Source organism: Centruroides vittatus, unplaced genomic scaffold (genome assembly GCF_030686945.1).
Source record: "Centruroides vittatus isolate TY-2023 unplaced genomic scaffold, ASM3068694v2 contig_927, whole genome shotgun sequence".
Taxonomy (NCBI): domain Eukaryota; kingdom Metazoa; phylum Arthropoda; class Arachnida; order Scorpiones; family Buthidae; genus Centruroides; species Centruroides vittatus.
The window spans coordinates 2,580,814-2,596,038 of NW_027122613.1; the positions used below are offsets into that span (position 1 = coordinate 2,580,814).

Here is a 15,225-nt window from a genome sequence, read left to right on the forward strand (position 1 = left end):
AGCGAGGTTGTTAATGACTACTCCAGTGGGTTGAAGAATTATGAGATGGGCGGGATGAATCTATTCCAGTTAACTCTAGTGGGGCCGGATATTTAATCATGCATTTTTGTCTTAAAGAATATGTGAGTTGCTTACAGAAAAATCCCCAAATTGATAGTTTTCCTCATTCCACACTCGAAGGTAACAATGAATTAGTAATGACGATGCTGAAAAAAAAAAACTGTAGATTTTGAGAAATTCGGTGATTTAATTTATACTAAAATGTACTAAAATTTTGAAAATATTGTATATAAATTCACATTAAGAGAAGAATTGAAGTTTAATAACACTTTAACGAATTGAAAACTGATTATAGAAAGTAGCAATTTTTAAGAATTTGGTAAAGATTAAGCACGTTTATAATATTATCATGCGTTACTACTACTTTATTTCCCTTATCAAAATACTTTAAAATTTTTAAAACTTATACTGAAATTATTCTAAAAGGTGCGTGACGTGTCTCACTACTTTAAGAGCATTTTAAACAAAATAAAACTAGCACGAGCGTGTTACTTTGATAACATTTTATACACGAGTTCTAATTTAAATTCTTAAAATATTTTTATGAATTTATTTTAGATAATACTTTATTATCTACCAAACTTCATTATACTTTTTCCCCCTTCTTTAAATAGTTGCACCTGTTAAATGTTTATTACTCGAACATAGGCTGACCTTGGATAGAAGAAATGCACGCCTGTGAGGCCATACCATTCCAGGAAGTTGATTATCTTAAAGTATACAAGATAGGGGAAAAAAAGGAAAGTTAGAAGAATAGAATGGATATTCTATAGAAAGAATAACCAAAGAAAAATCGAGATGTTCTAAATGTCAGTTATAGGGTATGTTCTATAAAATAGAGCATCTCTGACAAATGGCAATAGGAGCGAACAACCGTAAATTTGATAGGAACGGAATTGTAAGAACCGATAACGATACTGAAGTACAAAGCTGCTTTTGAACAGATGAAGTGATATAAAACACCAGAAAATTCTTTTAGAAGTAAAGTACTTTTTACAAACTTCTCTCCCAGGATTGATATTAAGGATGAGAAAATATCTACTAAATTTGTACCCGGTTTCATTATTTCCTTGCTATTGTCTTTGCTTTTTTCTTTTTTTCTTTTTCCACATCCACCATTCTTCTTTCCTTTTCCCCATTTCCTTTTATCGGGAACAATATAACTGCATAATCTAACGCGAGAAGAAAAATTAGCAAATAGTTAAACACTACGTGATTTGGAATTAGAGAAGATGTTACGGGTATGAATGAGTTAAAATCTTCTCGGAATTCATAAACAGTCGTATAAATTATAAGTGTAAATGTAAATTTTTGTATACTCGCGAGTATTTATACTAATAATAATACAGTAATAAAAAAAAAAATTTGACAATTCATAAAAATTCTAACATATTTACATAAAAATGAGGCGATTCGGCGTGGTGATAACTGCTGTAACTTATTAAGTAAATATTTTTAACAGAATTTTATTTGCTCATAAATAAATTAAATTTTTTTTATATAAAACGTTAAAAATTTACAAGTGAAAGGAACTTTTTTTAAGTTTTAAATCGTTATAAGTGAATATATATTTATATATTTATATTTATTTATTTATTTATTTATTTAAATTGTTAAATGTACAAACTACTTATAAAGTAATTTACTTAATTGTTTATCAAAAACTGACCGTGTAAACGTAATAAAATAATTTTACAAAAGAATTATTTAATATATTAAAGTGGGAAAAAAATATTTATTTACTATAAAATTTATTTCCTTTTTTTTCTTTTATAATATATTTTTTATTTATATATAAAAACTTGAAATGCTTTCTTCAGATTTTCATAAATAATGCCCTTTTTTCGGTTATGATATCCTATTTTTGCCGTCTGTACAAGGCTTGTAACTTGATTTTTTTCCTTTTTTGTTTTTTTTTTTAGACAAAAACATTTTGCATCCCATGAATGCAATAAAAGAAATAAATTTGATTTACTTTTCTTTCGATGTCTGCACTTATATCATGCTATATGCATTCTTATACTGTCTGTAAGGCAATATACAGAGAAGGCGCATGATCTATCTCATTTCTTTATTGATGCAGTTGGGACAAACACCCTGCAGTTATCTACAAACATAGAGCAAGGATTTCTAGGGCCTATATCAAAATATGACATAAATTGCCTCTATACCTAACTGAGTCACTATGTTTTATTTATACACTAATGTTTACTTAAGCTTAAGAGGTCTAAGTACTTATTGGTTTCTCACGGATTTGTAAGGGGTTTTTTATATGAATTTTCTGTGTTAGATTCTAGAAAACAAATTAAATTTTTTAAGCTTAAAATTTTTTTAAAAAAGTCGCCTTTTTTAATTAATTAGAAAATAAATTAAAATCTGTAAAAGTAATCTCGATAATGCAATTTAAATCACAAAATTTACAGTTTAAAACGTCGTTATTTTATTTATACACAATTTAAACTTGTAATTTAATTAGTTATTTATAATTTTATTAAATTGTAGTGTAAAAAAAACAACTTGAATATATTTACTACACGCCTCGGGTATAAAGATTTTGATTTGTGATAAAAGTCACGAGCATTGTTTAAATTGTACACGAGTGGTAATTTTAATGCATTTTTTTTAAAAACGTATTTTAAACTTTATAAACTAAATAACTCGTTAATTTATTGAAGAAAAATTAATCATTGCTTCGTGCGGGATATTTAATACTTAATTTCTTAACAGACCTTCTCTATTTACTTAGAAGAGTGTGTTTGTTAGGTTTGTAAAAAGTTAACTTGCAGCTAACGGTATCGTGTTACACAAACTTTATCAATCATTAAATATAAATCGATATTTTTGATAAATTCGATCGATCAAAAGAGTGAAGTTTACACCAGATTTAATTAAATATTTTTATTTTTATTGGAATGAAATTTTAACGTTTTAAATTATATTTATTTATTTATTTATTTTTGCCTTGACGTTTTGATGTAAGAGGATTTGCGGTTTATGTCCTTTTTCAATTCCAGTTTATTCTCGATGTTTTTTTTTTCCTTTATTTTTTGTAAAGGAAACAAGTCATGCAACATTTCTTTTTGGTATAAAGGTGGGGGTGGATTAAAATTTATATCTAACGAATCTTGAAATATCCGTGCTTAGATGTGTTCTTATTTTACTGAAATCTTTATAAACCATTAGATAATTTATTCTATTTTAGAAATTTATAATTAAAATTTTAATTATTTATTAAGCATGAAGCGAAATTTCAACGAGAGGCCCTATATTAGGTCTCTGAAACATGAACATACCCCGAAGGTCCTTAACTTTTAAAAGCGATGATAATTCAATCATCATCTTCTTTTCCCTAAAGTATCGATAGATAAATTTCTCACGAAAATTAATTTAATTTATATTTTTCTTCTTTCAATTTTAAGTATATATAACTTGGAAAACGAAATTTTCAATTTCTCAAAAATTCCCTAAAGAATTTTTATTTTTACACATCAGAAAACTCAATTTTAAAATCAGAAAAATTTAATTTATATAATGAATAAATTATTAAATTTTCATTCGTTTTACACGCGTATCAATTCTTTAATTACTTTATAATAAATAAAAGTTTCGTTTACATCCAAATATTTAATAAAAAATAAATCAGTAACATTAATTTTCCACCGTCGCAGATAACGGTGGGATGCTGCTGCACTTTATCTTAAACGAGCAAATTAAAAACTGATTTAATCAAACAACAACAAACAAAAGAGAACAAAAATTTTATCAAAACCTATTAATTTCATTATCTTTAAACAGTAGAATTAATTATCTTATAATTAACTAAATTTACTTTACGTGGATTGGAAGAAGAATTTAAAAAATAAACAAAAAAAAAAAAAAAAAAAAAAAAATTACAAGTGAAATTTGCTGTCGAAACACCGATCACACTACAGTAGCATCACTTAAGTTCATCGCCCAAGGCGAGCGAAAATAACAATTGCTGTAAGACAGATGTTATTAATTCACAAAGCAACGACTAAGAGAAGTTTACTAAAACAAACCGAATAATAAATCATATTCCGTCTGCTATTTTCCCACTCTCTTCATCTTTCTTTCTTCCTCCTCCCTTATCCATTAATTGGTCGATCAGCGGTAGACATAGCAGCGGATGAAAGAACCCCTAAACTATATATATATATATATACATACATAAAGGAAGGAAAAAAATCCCACTTGAAGAGTTTACCCTTAGACCTTTCCGCTGTTTTTAAGTATGGAGGGTGCGGATACGCAAGTAGTCTGGCTCGTTTCGTGTTGTTACTAAAGGCGACTGTGTGGCGCAAGTACAGTCGACGTTCAATAGCCCTGGTTCTTCGTCTGTTGTCCACCTCGTTGCTCCTCTTGGGGGTAACGCCTTTACTACCGGTGAGTACTACTACAATAACAAAATAAATTAGCGTGTAAGTGTGTGCTACTTTCTTTTAATTACGTTCAAGAGGACAATTAATTGATTTTACGTTCGTTTCGTCTTTTATAACTATTTTTACGATTAGTTAATTAATTTATTTATTTATTTCCTCCGTCTTGACACATTCGAATCGATAATTTAATCTTCCTTTCTTTTACAGCCATTTTTTATGTGTTTAAATCTTTAAAAAAAATTTAAACCTTTAAATTATATTCTTTTTACTCTTTTAATCCGTATAAATATGCTAATTGCAGTTTTAAAAAAAGGGAGGGTTTGTAGAATTCTGCCAAAAGACATTTTAATCTCCTTTAACTTGTTTCAAACACTTAATATTTTTATTATTATTTTTAAATATTAAATGTGTTAACTTCCTCTGGAAACATATTTAAATATGGTAAACGTTACTTATAAATCGATAGGAGATTTTTAAGTTCTATTATCAGTTTTCCCCCCACCTCAGTTCTTTAGGTGTTGTGTCCACTGAACTCTTACGTGTTCAGCTTGCAAATGTGTCCCAGATGAACGAAAAGCAATACTAGAGTGAAAATATAACGACATAAAATTCTCCAGACACACTTTAAAGAAAGAAATGGCGTGAAATTTTTCTCTCTCTCGGCCGCAAACAACTTGCTTTATTATACTTTATTCGTTTCTGTAGCCAAGGTGATGATAATCGGCCCAAGGGTTTAACTCCTGCTGTGTAATCAAAGATGGTGTCAATTAAAAAAAATAAATAATAAAATAAAAACAAAAATCGATCTCACCCTATTTAAATAAAGTTAATTCAATAGAAAGTTTTCTAGATTACAAAATCCATAACAAAAACTTTCAATTAATTTGATGATTTTTATAAGATATAATCATTCGTTTATTCATAGTTTTCGTAAGATCTATACAAAAATTAATTATTAATTTATTAATAAATCGCAATATACTTAAACATTAATTTTAAATAATTAAAACTCCTAAATAGAATTTTAATTATTTTAATTTAAAGATAATTTAATAATTTACAACAATAAAAATAAAAACATTATTTAATTATAAATTAGAAACCGAAAAACGTGTAATTAAAAATTAAATAGCTAGAGAAATAATTAATTAATTAAAATTAGACTTTCAAAACATAGATTTACAATTTGTAATGGGGAAGAAAAACAAGAAAAGATACAAGTTTTCAGCCATTCTCTATTTAATAAACAACTAAATAAAATATGACTATACGATAAGATTATAAACCCGTTCTCTTAAACTGCGAGTCATTGTAAAAAGTATTTATATAAACCTCCATTTTTTTCTCCCCCCTATTTTTTAGTTAGTGCAGTTTATTGCATAGTTTCAGTCGCTATATCTGGTACATGACCTTGTGTAGTAATGAAAGTGCACGCAAAAGTAATGAAAGCATTCGCTGTTCACTGTCATAGGTGACATTTTATACCCGAAGGTGTTTCTCGGAATAAAAACTCTTAAATGGTATTTTTTAAGTATTCTCTTGGGAAATCTAACTGTTATTCTCTGAAGTATATTGTGCCTCTAAAATTGCTACGAGTAGGCAGCAAAATACGGGGGTTAAGGGTGGCTATTATCTTTTTAGTTTGGACTAAAAAGCTTAGCTAATCTAGTGATACTTAAGCAGCAACAGTCAAGAATTCGACTTAGCGTTTTTGGATAGTTTAAAAGGTAGAAAAGTAGTTTGCCACTTTTTCTATACTTAATGTTCATCTAATTTCTTACATCGGGACAATAATGACCACTATTACCAAAAGATTTTTTTTTCCTCAATCTTATTTTTTTCTGAAGTGCCTGAACTGTTACAAACACTATTTACCGTTAATGAGAGCTGAGGATAGAGGAATTATATATCTTTTCTCAAGAATTACTCTCCGAAGATATTGATAAAACGATTTAAGTAATTACCCAAAAATAAAAGTTAAAAAAGAAAAAAAAATTCTTATTTATTTCAGGAATTAAAAGGAATTAAAATTATTAATTCTTAAGCAATATGTCGAGAGACTATCTTTCATTTTACTAATTAAAGAACATTTTTGCTTTTAAAATTAATCTTATTTCTAAGTAAACTTGATTATAAATATTTTATATCAATTTAACGTGTCTAATTATGATTTAAATTGCTGTTAAATTAAATTTTTTCAACGTAATCAAATATAGGAAAAAAATTTTTTTAATAATTATATATAAATTTCTAGCTTGATACAGTTTAATAAAATAATTAAATTATATATTTATGTGGCGAGTAAATTTATTATAAAATTGTCAATAATTAATTTTAATTAAAAGAAAAATATTTGAAATAAATTTTTATTGCTTTAATTTTAACTGTAATTTTTAATTTATTTTAATAAATAAATAAATAAACATATATTAATGATGCGGTGAAGCTAATATTATCTCAATTAAACTGATAAATTTAATTTTAAAAAAATATTAGCCTATTCTTTGTACAATTATTTTTAATTTAACTAATTAAAGGAAGGTAAAACTTATTTAAATTTTTTTTTCGTGCGGTCTAATTGATACTTTTAACGATATTCCCACTTGTTATTTACAAATGAAGCGCTCATAAAAATAAACAAGTTTCTACTTCCTGATACAAAGAATGCCATTATCATTTAAACAAACAAACATAAATAATAGATTTTAAAGTAAATTGTCTATTGTAAATAATATTTTAAGCTTGTAATTTATAGATTTGAATGTTTAACTATTGTCTACTAATTATTATAAAGACCTTATTCCTACAATAATCTCTACCATCCTCTATTTGTTTGTTTGTTTTCCTCTTAAATTGATTCAGAACCAGAATTTCTAGTTCAAGCACTTTCACGAGTACAATATTGCCTTAGGTTAATAATTTTGCTTTATACATTAATTTATATGAATTATAAAGATCTAATAAACATCATTTAATATTGATTAATATCTATTTCTCGAGTTACGTAAGTTATAATTGAATTTAAAATTTAAATATAGAACGTATTACATTTAAAACTTTATAAAAATATTGGTTAGATATTAATTTAATAATTTATTTCAACGAAATTTCTAATTGGTAAATCGAAACGAATTAAATTTATTCATTTAAGTTAAACTTTTGTTAATGTGGTAGCATCAGATTTCGAATCTTTTCGGATTTCTAACGTTTAAAACTCGAAGAGTTGTTGAACAATCAAAATAATTTGATTACTTCTTCTCCACCATTGAATTTGACAGTTCACTAATATAATTTTCCCCTATTTTCTGCTTCTACTTGGTTAAATTTTCGAAAAGTTAGGCACGAAATGTGTAAGAAAATGTGGCTTATCTTTAAAATGCAATCAATCTGTATTAAGTCAAAATAAAAATTTTTATAGAAACTTTCTTCTCAATTTATCTTGTAAAATCTTTCTATACGCGACTTTATAACTTAATTATTAATTATATCGCATTTATTATACGAATCAACTAATCCTACAGCTTCTCTATTAATTATAACACGTTTGTTGCATGAACATATTCAATACTATTCATTAGTGATATACATAATAGAAATTCTGTATTAATTATATCACATTTTGCATAAAACTACCTGCAATATATCAAGTCTGTTGACTGAAACTATTCGCTATAGAATTTACATTCTGACAGTATCATATTCATTGCATAAAACTATTTATATAAATGTTTCTACATTAATTATAACACCTTGCCGTATGGAACCTCTCTCATTATAAATACTGTATCACGAATTTTTGCATGCAATTTTGCATATATTTACGATTAATAAAGGCATTGCACCCATTTGTTGTATTAGTATTCATTGTTTGGCTTGTATATTAATCAAATCTTGAAGATTTTTCCTTATTACGTAAGATGTTACACAATGATTTACGCTACGTATGTCTAAAGAGTGCCCGAAGCCATTGATACCAGCTCTTGTACGACCGTACAACGTAAATAAATCGATTTTTGTGTAATTTAAAATGCATTAAACTCTTTTATAAAGTACAGAAAATTATAAAATTTTAAAATACGTTAACGTAAACCGTTACTTCTCGAAAATTATAAACGTGATTTATGAATTTTAAAGCAAGGTCATTCATATTATATAGCACTTGTTCAATAGATTACATTTCAAGGAAGTAATTTTACTTGTATGATCACAAACAAATTGCGTTGGGGAGCTGATACCACTGATAAAAATCACACCTTCAACAGTTCTGGATACTTTACAAGAAATTCCCAAGAAACTAGTAGATAATATCTATGTTACTTGAAACTGTCAAGATCCATAACGTTAACACTATCATAAGGTTGCAACGTATATCATTTTAGATGGATTTACACAGAGAAAGAGAAAGGACCCATTGTTTTATGTTCGAATCCAATTTTTGATGTTAGTATGTCAACTGAGTGAAAAGTGAGTTGGAAAAGCAATTGTACATTTTCCAGACTGGAAACAAAAAAATAAAATAAAATAAAATAAAATGTACTGTACATACATTTATATCGATTTAAGGTTCCATTTACTCTAAAATTAAGGTTTAAAAAAATTACCGGAAATTATTTTTGTCCAAATTCTAAAAATATTAACAATTTTAAGTTGAAGTTTATGAAGAAAAATTTTTAAAAAATTTTTTTGATAAATCAATTTTTTAGTAAGGAAAAAAAAATACTTGAGAGAATTTGTTTCTATTTTTAGATTTTCTTTTTGGTTCGGTCGTTTAGATATTTTCGTTACTATTTATAAATCTACTAGTTTTAATCTTAAATAAACATACTTATACGTATATATATATACATACAACATCTTTAACGTTTAAAATTATCTAAAAAAAAGTTAATATTACTTTTATATATTTTAACAAATAATTCTATATATAGTCTAGTTAACAGTAATTATAAAATAAAATTAATTATATAAAAACTACAGGAAGTTATCAAACGATTATGTAATTCGATATTAACACGTAATATGGATACTATAATTTAAAAAAAATTTAAAAAACAAATAAATTACACGCCTAGTTTGATGGACAAGGTCTCTGGAAATTGTCTAGATGACCTATTTAAATATTTAAAACCACATTTAGAACAGATTAGATTATAGAAAATATTCGTTCTAAGAAACGAAAGGATGATATTCGACTCCTTAAAAACTGGAAGGCCTTATGACACAACTATCTTTCAGCAAATGCTTTAAGGTTTTCAATCTGACTTTTTTTCCCTCTTCTTTTCTTTCTTCTAACGTATAAAAATCTATACTTACAGTTTCCAAGACGTCGGATCGAACAGGACCATTTAAATGTAGAAACAATTTTACTGTCTCGATAGTTTAGATGGATCGTTTATATCAATCTGTCCTCCTCCCTTTTATATATATATATATATATATATATAACATTAAAGTCAGTGTCCTTTGTAAATGCATCAAAAAACATGAAGACAATTGTATTTTCTGAATTAATGTACTATTTTCATCCAGTCGTAACGAATATCTAAGCTTCCGTATCTTAATGTTACTGTAAAGGAATAAATTCAAGCATTCATTGAATGGTCTTATCATTAAGAAGGTTATGGAGTGTTTCAGTTTGTTTTCTATTATATTGCTATCTATTGTATATCGGTTCTGCATTGAACCGTTCGTATGATAATTAAAGCGGAACTGAAGGATATACATTGATCGATCGATTTATACATTTACAAACTACCAATAGTTACGACATCCGTTGAGATAACGCAACCAAACACATGTGTAGGAACGATAGGGCAACATCTGCAGTTATTGACGGGTCGAAAATGCTATTTATCCTTTAAAAATTTATATTTTTCCTTTATCTTTTGTTTAAATATCAACGATTGAGTAAAAGGTAAACCAAATTAATTGCGCGTTATACGTTATATACGTTGTAAATTCCTCCCCTTTCTTCTTATCTGAGTTTCCTAAAACGAGCGAGTTAAGTTGGTGTAAAGAAGGGATCTTTCGTTTGCAATGGGTCTCTTGATGGGGAATATTTGGATATCCTACAGGCGAAATCGCTGATAAATCATATTTTTCGACATGATGTATAGGATAAGAAGATAAAACTCAAAGATTGCAACTTTAGTACTTGTCTTTTATCTTCTTCCTAGAACGAAAATCTCTTTCATTTATCAAATTAATACTTATATTAACTTAATACTACCAGATTTATCTAAGAATATAATAGGTTTATATATATATATATATTTCAATCCCTCTGCACGCAATTCCACTTCGCGTATTTATATACAGGATACGAACAATTCGCAGATAATTCCTTATTTATAAATAAATTTGAGGATTAAATTTAAAAATAAATAACCAGTTTCTCTGTTTTTATTTTAAGTTAAGTTATTGTCTGTAACCTTTAAAAAAATCTAATTTTTTTTTTTATCTATTTTTGTCTCTTATCTTAAAGTATTAAATAACTCAATCTTTCTCTAAGCCGTTGCCTGCGGTTGGACATATAAATCCTATATTTTTCTTTAGAAATAAAAATAGATATCGTGTTAAACCTCTCAATTTTTTACCCTTTTTTTCCCCCTTAAAAAACGTTTTTATTTAACGATATCATAATTAAAAATAAAGAAAATGTAATAGAAGAAGCATTATATGAGTTAAAACTATTAATGGGAGCCTTTTTTTTCTAAAATTTCAACATGAAAAGAAGGCTACGTACAGTTTTCTGTAAAGAAAACTACATGATAAACTAAATTTAGTTTTAATTAAAAAAATAATGATAACATATATGATACTAAGCATCTCAAGACTTCATAAATGTGTATTAAATAATGTCTAGTTAGTTAATTTAATAAAATTACTTTTTATAGTCTAAAGAACAAAGGTTATAACGCTAGTATTTCTTTGTTCCACTAATTAGAAGTATGATAAAAGTGAGTTTAGAGTGTGCCGAAACATTAAGAATTTATGTAGAATTATTTTTAACAGCAGGAAAAAAATAGTGTGAGTTAGAAAAACTATTATAATTTCTTTAAAAGTTAAATTTATTTTAAACTTAGTTAAACAAAGTTTGCATTATTAATTTTCGTGACTTATTTTTCTTAGATTCAAAATGGCTTCCATGTTATCTAATTTACGAATCGACTTCCTAGTAAAGGTGGCATGCTGCCAAAACTTAGACTTAATAATTACTTATATACTTTTTTTATATAAATAAATTATTTATTTTACTTTAAAATTCGGTTATTAATGCTTAAAATCGAGGTTTTTAATTATAAAAAATATATATATATATTAATTTTATAAATATTTTAAAGGCTAATTATATCTAATAAACCCTACGTATCTATTATCTCATTGCCTTGAGTATAAAAGTCGAGCAACTTTATCAAAATAGATGATATCCTAAGAGTAAGTTGAATGGAGCAGATGCTTTTGCTTCTATATATATCAAGTATGAGAGATAAAATGGTTGAATGCACTACACAAAAGGATTGCCTGAATGTATTAAGAGCGTACCGTAATTTTTTAAGGAGTGAAATCTTTCGTATCTACCTCATTAATCACCCTTCATCGTTTGTGGAACGGTCTTCCCTCATAATTATTCTCTTTCTCTTCAAGATAGAAAATTATTGTCAAAAATCATCCAAACACCAATACAGAAAATCCACCATTCTAACAGTTAAAACTTTACTAAATATAGAGGTTATTAATTAATCTGTTTGCTACCATTTCAAGCGTGATGACAAGTTGACAAGTTGTAATTATCTTGACATGTCAAATATGATGTGGCACACTATGAAATCAGGAACATAAGAGAAAATCCTCTTTCATTCCTCAAATCTAGGAGAATGGTCGAATCCCTGTTTTGACATACGACGCGTACAATTAGTCCTTCCAAGACAATAACGTTTCTAGTATGGTGAATGGAAGCTGTCATTTATTAATTCTATTTTTAAATGGATGCGATTTTAAATATCTATACAAGAGACAATACCCTCGTGTGTTTTTTTTTTTTTTTTCGGATACGGATTCCTTTGTCCTTTAACCGTATAAACTCGTGTGACAAGGTCACTATGCTCTTGAATACCAAATAGGAGAAGCATATCAGCAGCAGAAAGTTAAACAGTTTGTCAAGGCTAATAAGTTCAAGGGAAAATATACTATTTGTACATCTATTTTTCGTAGTATCGAATTTGTTTATACATTTATTTTTTTTATTTTTTCCTAGGTTGAGTAGAATGGATTTTGTAACATAACGTTGTTTCTCAACACATATGCTTCTTGGAACTTTTACTAAGTTACGAAATCATTCAATAGAACTTTTAAATATTGAATAAACGTTCAGTTGTAATTAGTTAATTGCTAAATGGAAAAGTTTATTGATGTGACTTGATTAATCGTCAGTATGGCAAGTTACATTAAAGTCTGTGCGGTGGTTTATACTAATGGAACTTTACGAGTAAAACTTAGAAAACAGCTTCGATTACTTGTAAATTTTGGAAAAATATAAATGTTTTTCTTTTATTTTCTTATGGTTTTAATTATCTATCATATTTTAATTTGATTTTTTTTTATAAAATTGAGGTTTTAGAACGTAAAAATCAAACATTTTCAACATTGATTCATTAATGCAAGATACTTATACATTAAGGCTGTGTGACTGTCCAAAAATACACCCATTATGGGCGTGCCCGATCCGCAATGGGGTCGACCAGTATAAGTGAGGGACAGGAACGACGCCCCAACTCGTAGAACCTATAATAAATGATGTATGAATCTGATTCGGATCAGGGATCAAATATCTTTGAGGTCAAGGAAATTCGATGATCCTGCGAATCAGGATCAGGAAAACAAGGATTCCTGACCTTCAATCAGGATCAGGGTACCTCAACGGACCAAATATCATGAAAGATCAAGTGAGCTTGAGCTTCATATTTTGATCCTCATGGTCATTTGTCTGGCATTTTAGCAAGAAAATAATAGAGATGTGTGTGATTAAATTGTTTAATATAAAAAAAATATATATATCTTGAAATTGTAAATAAATCTCTTTAAAATTATTATATATAAATGTTTAAAAGATATTTTTAATATATTATTTTAGAAGAATTAAAAAATTTTATCTTCATTTTCTTCTAAAAATAATTAAAATCGAACGAATGATAACAGATCTCAATTAACATTTAGAATGACATTTTTATCAATTTAACATCAGCTTAGTTTCCATTTTCTTGTTAAAAAAGCATTAAATTATTGTTTTATGTTAAATTTATTCAAATTTCCCGGATATATTTAAAGCAGGTGTTGCATAATAAGCAGTTAAAGTTCATCAAAAGGCTATCGAGGAAAAATTTCTTATATTTTTATATAAAAATTTTCATATTTAGTTAACTTTACTTCATTTTTTAAATCTTTAATAATCTTTTTAGTAAAATCCAAAATTATTTTACTTAAATAAGAATTTTATAATTATTATATTTATTTTTAAATGAGTTAAAGTTATTTTATAGCAGAAAAGCAATTGATAAAATTACAGGGTAAAAACGTGATTACTGTAGCAAATAGGATAATTTTCATCAAAAGTGATCTTCTTTAATATTTAAATACTATAATTTCCGTAATTGTGATTAAAAAAGGGCTCAATTATGCAGCTAAAGTAATGTTACACCTTACCTTTTCCATGCGGTTTCATGCAATTTAATTCTGTAAATGTATTTTCTAGCTAATCTTTCTATTTAATTACTTATATCTTGACGTATTTTGGAACTAGTTTTACATACGTTAACGATATTAGCTATAAGAATTAATATTATAGTCACAGTTTAGTCACGTGTGATGCCTCCAAGTCATATTTCATTCATAGATTTTTTTTTTGTTTTAATATAAGAGAACATTTACACGATGTACACAGTTTGCTTTACTTTATAATTATACTTTCGTGTATTGTGTGTTTAAACTTCTCTTAAAATTACAGGTTAACATGTAAGGTTTCTTGCAAACAAGAAAATTCGTGTAAATATTTCCTTTTTTTCTGCAAGGACAGATATACAGGACCTTTTTACCATCCTAAAATTATAGGTTTATGTAATTTAACATGTATAGTTTCAAGTAAATACTTTCTAAACCTACTGAACATTGTTTTATAAGGACAGACAAACAGCATGTACTGTACAGTACCTGTACTTATGAGATTTGTTAGCGTAACTTTATAAGATTTCTATATAAAAGCTTAATTATCTTAAAAATGGAAATAATATTGATAAAGAAAACCCTTTTATGATATGAGAAACACATAATAAATCTATTTTATATACATGGTTAATGCACGTTTTTAATTATATTATTATAATTTAATGTTCTAAAGATAAAAATTATAACCATAAATTTACTACTTTATCAAAAATTTGCCGAAAAAATTACATATTATACCTTTTATTATGTGTTAAAAAGTATTAATAAACCTTTATTATACGCATAAAAAGTTCATAAATATAACTCTAAGTACTTAAAACTTATAAACATTAAAAAATCACGAGTTATACCACCATTTACATTTTATCCTACAGCATTAATAAAGTTATATATATTCATTTTTACAGTTTAATGTTTACACTTTCTAATATACTATACTTAATAAACATTTTCTGCAAGGACAGACAACAGCATGTACTTCACGTATTATTGTTAATATAACTCTAATTACCTTTAAACATGGGCGTAATCTTGATAAAGAAGA

At 26.7% G+C, this 15,225-nt stretch overlaps 1 protein-coding gene across 2 annotated transcripts in view; it reads left to right on the plus strand.

The window, feature by feature from the left end:
- The first annotated feature begins 4,332 nt into the window (after positions 1 to 4,332).
- Positions 4,333 to 15,225, plus strand: part of LOC136984774 (neural cell adhesion molecule 2-like) — a 135,175-nt gene continuing 124,282 nt past the window's right edge. Inside the window, exon 1 of one of the 2 annotated variants that reach the window (XM_067281904.1) lies at positions 4,333 to 4,464. The gene's annotated coding sequence lies outside the window, so the exon portion shown is untranslated. Of the gene's footprint in view, positions 4,465 to 5,777; positions 6,188 to 15,225 lie in introns of those variants that run through there. The other variant, XM_067281903.1, reaches the window with a different exon arrangement.